General features: G+C 46.2%; 1 protein-coding gene across 5 annotated transcripts in view; it reads left to right on the top strand.

Moving 5' to 3' along the window:
• The first annotated feature begins 6 nt into the window (after window positions 1–6).
• The window catches only part of BACH2 (BTB and CNC homology 1, basic leucine zipper transcription factor 2), a 335186-nt gene continuing 324453 nt past the window's right edge, over window positions 7–10739 (top strand). For 4 of the 5 annotated variants that reach the window (XM_005872093.2, XM_014544478.1, XM_014544479.1 and 1 more), the window contains exon 1: window positions 7–142. The gene's annotated coding sequence lies outside the window, so the exon portion shown is untranslated. Of the gene's footprint in view, window positions 143–569; window positions 1897–10739 lie in introns of those variants that run through there. The other variant, XM_014544480.1, reaches the window with a different exon arrangement.

Raw genomic sequence — 10739 nt, 5'->3', positions numbered from 1 at the left:
CAGCTGCCATGTGATGCGCGTCCTCTCCTCCAGCTTTCGGTGACCCCCGAACCGCCCACCGCGCCGGCCGCCGGGAGGGGGCTGCGGGCTGGGAAGACGCAGAGAAGAGGAGGCGGAAAAGGACGCAAAGTTCTCTGGCGAGGTGAGTCCCCGGGCCCGGCCCCGGCGCCGGGCGGGGTGGCGGGTGGCGGGGCAAGTTTGAGGGGGCAGTGGGTGCGCGAGGAGGCGTGGGGAAGCGGCGCAGGAAGGGAGCCGCGGTCTCCCGGCGCGCAGCCGCGGGCCGAGCGCCCTGCCGCTTTTATGGCTTTTTCTAGGAACGGGAAGGCGGTGGGAGCCGAGCGGGCGGACGCGCCGCAGCGACCGTGCGCTCCCTCGCCTGGCTGTTTACGGCGGGCGAGGCGGCATTGTATTTTGTTCGCGTCGACGGGTGTTTTGGAACAGTAGGGGGAGGAGGAGCAGAGGGTAATAAGTCAGGCGTGGGGAGGGCGGGCTGGAGGGAGGCGCGCGTCTGCGGGAGCCGGAGCAGCTGTCAGACCCACGGCCCTGCTCCCTGCCCGGCGAGGCCCGGACGCCCCGGCCCCCAGACCGCGATTTCCTCGCGGGGCCGGATGGCCTCCAACCTGCCTGCTGCGTCGGTGCCCGGGACTGCTCCGTGAGCACCGCGGCCGCCCGCGCTTTTGCGCTCAGCTGTCAGTTGCCGCGGGGTATCCGGAATCCCTGAGACTGGCGGGGCATCGAAGCCCAAGTTTAGAGTCCCGAGAAGAGTCAGGTTGGGGCCTCGCAGCGCAGACCTCGGACCGCACGCTGGGTGGAACCCCTCCTAACCAGTGGCCAGGTTATCGGAATGCGTCCCTGGGCAGGCAAACTGAGAGGCTCGTGCCAGCAGAGAGGGACATCTTGCAAGATCCTGCATGAAATCAAAGTGCAACACACACCCCCTTCTCTCTCCACACACACTTCAGTCTACAAGCCCCAGCAGCGCAATCTAAGGAAAGGGGCTTATCCAGGGGACACCTTTCCATCTCCCCGTGTGGAGGCGCCGCGTGGGTCTCACCCGGTGGGTGCTCTGGCGCCGAGCGCCCCTGGAGAGGGCGGTGGGCGGTGCTCATGGACTACCCCAGCTGCCCACGAGAGGGGACTCTAGCGAGCTTCTCGGTGACCTCGGTCTGGCCGAGGATTTGCAGGAACTCGGACCGCGGGAGGAAGCTGGCAGGGCCGGGTGTGTGTCTATGAAAGCGGCCGCGCTCCCCTGACTTCGTGGGTCGCGGATACGCGGAGTGTCCCCAGCACTCTTTCGTGTGTGGGCGAGTTTGACAACTTGGGGGAAGTTGGAGCCCAGCGCTGTCGGGATGGTGTAGTCTGTGGCCCGAGAAGGCGCTCCTCGCAGCTCGGAGACCCGCGGCCCCTGGGAAACGGGCGGGACGAGGCTACTTCGCCCCCACAGACTCCCCGGGGACCCGCGGATGGCGAGACGCGGCGCTCCTCGGTTTTCACTTTCTGTCTGGTGCGGCCGTCCCTCGCTCTCCGTGTAAATGTAATCTGTTGAGTCTAACTAAAAAGGGTAATTGCTTTAGATAAAAATCCTTTCCTGCCTAGTGGGAACCTTGGCGGAGATGACGCCTAGTGAGGTATTTTGCGTTTGTCTGTTTAGAGTAAAATTAGAGATGTTCACTGATAGCGGTTTTCTCCGGTCGCTAAAATGTAACATGTAGGACAGGCATGTCGAGCTGCGAAGGCTCCGGCTGACATGAAAGAGGCTGAGCGGGAAAGGCTGCGGCTCCTTCGGGGGCGAGGGCTGTTCTGGTGAGACAGAAAAAAGTCTTGCTTAAAATGTGAGATTGCCCCACCCTGCTTCTCCAGCAGCGCTCCAGTAAGCGGCATTTTTCATTCTTGCAGGTAATAATAAACGGGAGTCAAAATGACATCTTGTTAGAATTAGTCTTTAGTCTGTGAGAGCGATTGCTAAATTACAGTGTTGCCTTCAGACTGCTCCAGTGAAAGGTCTGTCAGCATTTCCATTATAAATTCAGTTTTTAGGAGTTTATAATATCACCACAGAACTTTGAGTGGCTGAGATGTTGTGTGTGGGTTTTTTTTTTCCTTCTAGTGTTCTGGTTTTAAAAATGCATTGGGGGAAAAAATGCATTGATTGCCCACTTCCATCCTATTTGCTATTCCGGAAACTTCAATATCATTCAAACAGGAGTCCCAGAAATGGAATACACAATCATGGAATAAAGTACTTTTGTTAAAGCATACTTTATTTGTGTAGAGCAGTAATTTCATTCTGGATTTTGGAAGGCTTTTAGGTTTGCCATTTGGTAATCATAAATGTGTTGAGTTAATTCTTCTGGTATCTGTCGACTCTGCAGGTGGATTGAAATGTCAGTTCGTATTGTATATGCCAGGGTTATATTGAGAAACAGTCTCCGCATATATGCGTATGTCTGAACTCATCGCTAAATTATGAACGCTCCTGTTAGTTACTTCTCAGTTCTTTGTGTGTTGCCTGTGAGAATCTGCCATAGAGAAGGAGTAAGGCAGAAAGCGAGGGAGGGAATCTGGACACCTTCCCCTCCCCCCACTCACTTTTCAGTATTACTAGTGGCTGGGAGGAAGCCATTTATTCTTTCTATTGAATTATGCCTTTAAGTCAGTGTCTTCAGGCAAGTCCCTCACCTCTGGCTGCTGTGTGAGGGGCTTAATTATTTGCAAACTGCCTTGAAATCCCTGGATGAAAGGCACTGCCTAAGTGCAGAGTATTGTTATTCAGATATGGAATTTAATGATCCATTACAGTTCATCAGGAAAATGCACTTTGCAGTGATGGTAGGAAATGTTTCTACCTGATAGAGGGTAATAATAACTGCTTAAAAGTAGGTTCAGATTACGGATGAGACAATTAACTCTAGCCATGTGCTCTTCAATTTGTTGCAATTCATTTTGTGATCAAAGTGAGTCACAGAGAGCCAGATGGTCAGGTTCATGTTCAGATCTCTCCTAGACCAGCCCTTCACTTCTGGGCCCGCTGTCTGCACAGCCAAGGGGACTTATTCATTAGTGCTTGTGAATTTGTGATCAAGGCTCCAGTGATGCCAACAAAAGGGCTCAGATCAATGTGTATTGTTGGGAGCAGTTTAATTTTACTTGGATTAACTTGTGCTTCGTGTCCCTGGTATGGATCCAGCCTTAACCAGGGAAGAGAGAGCTCCCAGTGGCTCTCCAGCTCAGCTGTGCAGGGGACCACTGCCCTACTTTTTGTACCTCAGATTTCAGGGGCTACGGTGTCTGCCTTGTTGTAAATGCTGGCTGATGCTGAATGAAAGACAGAACACTTAGATAACTAAATACCCTTCCTGTTTGGCTGAGGGGGTGGGAAGCAGGACCAGCTTCATGGGCATGTGACCTGCACCATTGCACAGAGCCCCTCCTCCCCCTCATCTGCTCGGGGAGGACCTCATGCTGGGTTTAATCTTCTGCTGTTGTCTTCTTGAAATCTTTGATAATTCTTGAGCATGGAGCCCTTCATTTTTATCTTTCACTGGTCCTGGTGAGGGAGGGGGCATAGGGTGGAGTGGCAGGTAACCGATACTCTGCCCCAGCTTCTTTTTGTTAACTGTTGCCAGGCAGGAATGGGTGGGAATACTGGCTTCGTGTTGCTACATTGTCTGATTTTTTTCCAAGGGAAGCTGGATATCTAGACTTTTATGTGGAATCCCCTGATTTTTTAAAATATTGGATCGAAAAATTTAAAATGCTGGATGAGAACATTTAATGGGCTAATACATCTTATTGTTTAATATTTCTGTATGTAGCCATTTTCTAAAGGCCTGGCACATAGTAGATGGTTTGTAAGTCTCCACCAAGTGAATGATTACAGCTATTGGGGAAATTGAAAGATATAAGAAAAGCAAAACTTGGATCAACCTTGAGTCCCACTCAGGAATTGATAGCTTTCTTTTTAACAGAGAATACGAGTTGAAAGACCAAAAATTAATACCAGGGGTGGCACCATGGGGTCCTCTGCAGGTAAATCATTCACTGCTTTTAAACCATCTGCCCTCTATTTAGTTGTTATGGACCAGATGGGGTACCTTGGCTATTTAATGCCTGAGGATCTCCATGAAAATTTGACATTTGAAAACACCCACTAAAATAATAGCCATGATTTATTGAATGCTCACCATGTGCCAGAAACAGTGCTAACAACTTTACCTACATGCAACTCATTGACTCCTCACAGCAATGCTGTGAAGTAGCCATGGTGCCCGTTCTGCAGAAGAGGAACCGTCTCATTTTATGTTGAAAAGAATGTCATCAAAATGGAATGAGTATTTTCTTGACCAGTTCTCAACCTGTGGGTCGCGACCCTTTGGGGGTCGAATGACCCTTTCACAGGGGTCGCCTAAGACCATAGGAAAACACATATATAATTACATATTGTCTTTGTGATTAATCACTATGCTTTAATTACGTTCAATTTGTAACAATGAAATTGGGGGTCACCACAACATGAGGAACTGTATTAAAGGATCGCGGCATTAGGAAGGTTGAGAACCACTGGTCTAAGGGATATTTGTCATCCTATATGTACAATCTACCCCTGAGGTGATTAATGACTGGGCGTGGGGTAGAGACCATAGCATATAGAGAACCTAGTCCCTACCCTCATGTACAAGAAACAGAAAATAAAAGATGAACAGATTTGTCAAAATCTGCAGTTTAGACAGCAATCACTACTTCTGCCTCCCTGTGCCTCTCCTTTCTCTGGATAGCCAAGAAGCTCCAGTGACACATGACCCTATCAGAGACACCAGCAACTCAGAAGTCAGGGCTGGCTGCAAGAATTGGCATTTCCCCGGAAAAGGAGCTAACTTTTGGCACACCTGGAGCTGTGTTAGGACAAGCAGCACCGAGGCCTGGGGAACGACGAAAATTGCTCCTGGATTACCAGTGACAGCGTGTGACCTATTCCTGTCCCAACTTTAAGTTTTACGTAAATACTTACAAATTGTTCAAGGCCCAACTGAAACCTGATGTGAACTAAGCATTTGGTAAACTCAGTAAGATTGCCCAGAATATTACTCATTTTTTGGTTGGGTTTCTGGGGTGACATTTAATAGAAAAGTAGTTCTTTCTTTGTCAATTCAAGGTTTTTCCTTTAACTTTTCCCGTCCTTTTTTGTTAATTTCAAATGTCAGTCTACCTGAAACGGAAACTTAACCTTTCCATCAGCATGCTACTCAGCTTCCCTAACGCTGGAAGTATCCTCAGAATCACCACCATGTCCTTTTCAAGGACCATTTCTTTTCTAAAGAATATGGGAATTGAACCTTGTCCTACTAGTGGCACTGCTTCAACATTCAGGCAGGAATTTCGCCTTTGTTTTCCTTGAGCTATTTTTTTCCAAAATAATAAATCTCCCCAATCTGAAAGCATTTCACGTACTCGTTCATTGTAGTCATTGGAATTACAGCCAAAATGTCTCAGTCTTCCCCAGTGACTTCATAATCACCATTTCTCCAGCTATTCCCTGGTTAACTTCTCTTTTGTTCCTGAGCCTGATAATAAATTGTCCTTTGGTTCTGAGATGTGTGCCTTTCCTCCCTGACCCTTTTGTGCCTCTCCCGAAGGATGAAGGCTGTAGGACACACTGTGATGCCTCTGAGAGCGGGTGCTTGGTTACAAGCTCCCTCCCATCCTTGTGTCAGTTTTCATTTTCTTCCGAGCATGTAAATCCTGCACGTCCCAGGCCTCCCCTCCTTCTTGTTACTGTCTTCATTCCTTCCTGAGCCTGCAGCTGGCTCCAGGTTAGTCTCGGAAGAAAGCTTTTTGCGTTTCCAAACCCTCCATCGGTTCCAGTCTCGAATCATCCTTCTCTGTCCCCTCACTTTCTGCAGATGCTTCAGGAGTTTCTTCAGGACTCTCTGCGAGTCTAACCCACAGATGGCTTAGCCAGTGATGGCGAACCTATGACACGCGTGCGTGTCAGAGGTGACACGTGAACTCATTTTTTTGGTTGATTTTTCTTTGTTAAATGGCATTTAAATATATAAAATAAATATCAAAAATATAAGTCTTTGTTTTACTATGGTTGCAAATATCAAAAAATTTCTATACAGTGGGGCCTTGACTTACGAGTTTAATTCGTTCTTTGACGGAGTTCATAACTCACATTACTCGTATATCAAATAAAAAAGTGAACGAATGAGACACGTGATGCTGGGCTGATGTTGTGGCGTTCACTGTGAGGTTCGCTGCGCCAACTAGCGGTGGGGTATCTGAAGCTGGCTCGTAACCCGAATTTTAGCTCGCAACTCAAAGCAAAAAATCGGCCGAGAGACGGCTCATATCTCGAAAAACTCGTTAGTTGGGACACTCGTAAGTCAAGGCCCCACTGTATGTGACACGGCACCAAAGTTAGGGTTTTTCAAAATGCTGACACACTGAGCTCAAAAGGTTCACCATCACTGGGTTAGACTCTCACCTTGGAGTTTAGAGAGGAGAGAGCCCAGCTTGCTTATTTCCATTCAGTAAGTAGGAAAGCAAAGAGAAGGAACACACTCAGCAAGGGTCCTTAGTATCTTAGTATCCACAAATTGTTGGCTGTTTTTGTTTCCTTCCCATCCTGTATTCTCTTAAGCAGCGGAAGTTAATGGGTACCACCAAATGGGCCCCGTGTCCAGAAATTCCATTCTTTAGAGCAGTGGTTCTCAACCTCCCTAATGTCGTGACCCTTTAATACAGTTCCTCATGTTGTGGTGACCCCAACCATAAAATTATTTTTGTTGCTATTTCATAACTATAATTTTGCTACTGTTATGAATCGTAATGTAAATATCTGATATGCAGGATGTATTTTCATTGTTACAAATTGAACATAATTAAAGCATAGTGATAATCACAAAAACAATATGTAATTATATATGTGTTTTCTGATGGTCTTGTTCGACCCCCAGGGTGAGAACCGCTGCTTTAGAGGCAGATGCCTCATTCATTCACTAAACAAACATACACTGAATATCTCTTATGTGGCAGGCGTGGTGTTAGCCAGTCGTGGGCTGGTGGGGAGCAAACCCAGTCCTGGTCCCTGCCCTCAGGAAGCATACCATCTAGTAGGAGGGATGACGTTAACCAGAGAGCGCCAGGTAACCCATTGCATGTTCCCTGAAGGAAAGGTTTCCATGCAGCAGAGGGTGTAAGGGAAGCATGTGAACTGGTTGCGAGGTTGAGGCAGCACTCCGTGAAGAATTGTAGAGTGAGCTGCCATCAGGGCCCATCTAAAACTTAGGGCTTCCTCTTTCTCCATAGCCTCCTAATCCTATTAATTCCCTACTGTCTTTGGCCCTTTGGAGTATTGCATAAACCATGATATAACCCTTTGGGCCAGTTTGGCAAAAAATGGTTCTTGTATACAGAGTCCAGAATTGATTTTTTTACCTGTGTCTTTAGAGCCTGATAGAAACAGAATTGTTAATTGCCGAGAATACTGTTCGTTTTCATACTTGGAAAAACATGCTGGTTAGCCCTCTGATTGTGAACATATTTAGGGTCGTTCTGACAATGTTGGAATGACTAGAGGCTACGCAGACATTCTCTCCCAGTTGGCTGGTATGTTAGGACCCAGGCAAGGATCTTCTGTGAAGTGTGAGTCCAGCTTCCTCTGAAGCCCCTGCCTCCCCCCAGGGCACGAGGGTCTCGAGGCTCAGCAGACCAAGAACGATTTTTTAGGCTATTTTTAGCACAATTTAGGAGTGTTGGCAGTGTCTATTTAAAACAAATTGACTACTGTATGTTATAACTAAAACGCCTGCATTTTCTTTTTCTTTGATGATAGCTAACCTTGGGAGCTTCCTGTGTCTTCCTCAGATTAATTTATTCAGTCCTGGAAACAATCCAGAGCTAGGTGTGATCATTAGAAGCCCAGGGACAGATGTCGCCCAGCTAATGAGTGGTGGAGCTGGGATTGGAAACGAGGTGTGTGACGCTGCAGCCTGCTCTGTAACCACCAGCCCTATCCGCCCCCTCTTTCCTCTTCTCTGGAGGTTGAAGGCTCTCCAGCAGTTCTCAGAAGTGGAAATATAGGCCAGTTCACCAAAACATTGGCTGTTTTGTTGATGTCTCTCTGAAAGATAAAATAATTTCTCAGTGACCCGGAGTGAATGCATCTCCTATCTTTCACACGTCTCACTTTCTAAAATGGCATTCCTCAGGTCTAAGTGTCCATTTGGGGATCAGAAAGTGGAAGTGATGACATGTAAAGACAAAAGAAGAACTAAGTAGAACATGAGTCCCTGGCTCTGTTCCCGAGGTTTTCCTGTAGTTCAGACTCCTTCCCCCTTGTTACGTGAAAAATTTGTTTTTTGATTTTTTAGGTTTTTTTCTGATGAGGTAGAAAAGGTGAAAGAAACCATTCCTATAATAGGTTGATTATTCTACTGCGGAGGAAGAATTTCATTCAGACTCAATTCCATTAGAGCTCCTAATTAGAAATATCAGCCACTAGTAACAGATAAAAGCAGGTAACCTTTGCTCTCATTCTAGTCAATTTCAGGAAGAGATTATCTTGCCAGATTAGCATGTTGCAACTCTCAACCAGAGATTTGAATGGTTTTAGAGGACTCAGCTTTGGCAGTGACCTCAGTTACCTCGAGGTAGCGGGGTCACTGTTTGGAATGCTGACTGAGCTCTGTCCTGGGCAGACACCCTCAGTCTTTAGTCAGGAGGCATTTTTCTTGGGAGCTGCTGGAACATCAAGTGTCCATTTGTAGCTCAATTTAGGAAAAGATCAAGTGCATGAATGTACTGTGCTTATTTTTCAGTATTTAGTTCAACTCTTGGAGATGGCTAAGTGGAGGGATTCTTAGAGTGTCACTGTTGCAAGTTTTAAGTGATTAAAAAAATCAAGCAGATGAGTGCATAAAGATATCAATGCAAACAATGATGAGCTTAAATTAAAGCTGCTGATTTAGTATGAGCATTACTTGCATTGATTTGTGGAATGTCTACATGGGTTCAAGATTCCATATTATGCAAATGAATGAGTCCTGAAGAGTCAAACTGTTAAAAAAAATTAAATGAACTCTAAAGGATATTATTACCCATTCAGCCAGAGGAAAGTGTAAACAAACTTAGATTTAACTCCTAGTTTTCATTTGTCTTCTTGGGAAGATCCGCATCAGGGGTGATGATCTTTGCTGCAGTTGAAGAAGCCAGGCAAGGTTTGCTCTCAGTTCTCCCAGTGGCTTCTTTCTGTCCTTACTTCTTCGCTCTGCTCTTTGCTTCCTTTTGACCACCCAGTGCCCTTAACTAGTGCCCCCCTTCCCTTTCAAAACCTATCTCAGGAAAGGATTTTATGAAAAAAGTTCTACTAGGGTATAAATAATGGAGCATATTTAATGAATTACTTCTTTGTGAAAAATCAGCATATTAATAGGAGACAAAGCCAAAGGAATAAAACCCTAAAAATGGGAAATAGTAGAATTCCACACACCGGTAGCCTGGTGATGGGAGAATGTTTCTGAATGAAGAGAGGGCTGTTTATAAATCCAACCTTGGACAGAGAATATAGGCAAGCAGATTAGAGGATATAAACCACTGTAATATTAAAGGTATAAAGGGCAGATGCTTTTTAATGTAATGATATGTTTGTTTGTCAGTGAGCATCACTTTCCCCTTGCCAGACACTGATCTACTCACATAAACCTGTATAGCAAGATTGTGTGTTATTTGACATTTAAACAGAGCTTCAGGGGAAGTCACTGGGTCTATAATTAGGAATTTTTGTCTGTTAGTCAGTAGCAGTGAACCTGAAATACTCTATTATCTTTAAATGTTGAATTTTAAAAGGGGGGGGGGAGCAGTGGCTTTCACTTATCTTCATCCCCAACCCACAGTTTTATTGATAAAAACTGAGTTGATAAATTAATTTCAAAATTGGCATGCCCCATCCAGTGACATCTGGACATTTGCAGAGGTTGATTAATAAAACCATGCTTATTTTAGGTAGAAGTGTTGCCTGCTAAATAATACCCAGTTGTGGGGAGTCTGAACTGCCTTTCATACTACCCTTCGCCCACCTCAAATGTCTCCAGCAACCATGCCATGTTGAGTTGATGGCGCCATCTAGTGCTAGTCTCTGGAACTGTCCTAATGGACTCCCTAGCTCATGCTTCCTCTGCTGTGGGTCAGATCACTGAGCTTGTAGCCTGGTAAGAGTCTCCCCTCTCCCGTCTGTGGGAGTGCATTGTCTAGTGGGGGACTTTTCTCTATTCCTACTTTACCTCCTCTTCGTAGTTTAATTATCTCCCCCATGCCTTCCTTCCTGCCTGACCCTGTTTCTTTCTGTTCCTCTCTGGTAACCCCTCTTTGTAGCCCATTTTCCTTCCTTTCTTCTCTTCTAACCTGTTTAAAAATTTTTATCTTTAGCCCTAGCTGGTTTGGCTCAGTGGATAGAGCATTTGCCTGAGGACTGAAGGGCCCTGGGTTTGATTCTGGTCAAGGGCACATGCCTGGGTTGTGGGCTCAATCCCCAGTGTGGGGCATGCAGGAGGCAGCCGATCAATGATTCTCTCTCTTCCTCTCTGAAATCAATAAAAAGATACATATTTAAAAAAAATATTATCTTTATTGTTGAAAGCATTACAAATGTCCCTTTTTTTCCCCATTGACCCCCTTCACCTCACACTGCCCTCCCCTCAGGCCTTCACTGCACTATTGTCTATGTCCATGGGTTGTCC

Source organism: Myotis brandtii, unplaced genomic scaffold (assembly GCF_000412655.1).
Source record: "Myotis brandtii unplaced genomic scaffold, ASM41265v1 scaffold365, whole genome shotgun sequence".
NCBI classification, from domain to species: Eukaryota; Metazoa; Chordata; class Mammalia; order Chiroptera; family Vespertilionidae; genus Myotis; species Myotis brandtii.
The sequence above is the reverse complement of the archived record's forward strand: the minus strand, read 5'-3'. Positions and strand labels throughout refer to the sequence as shown.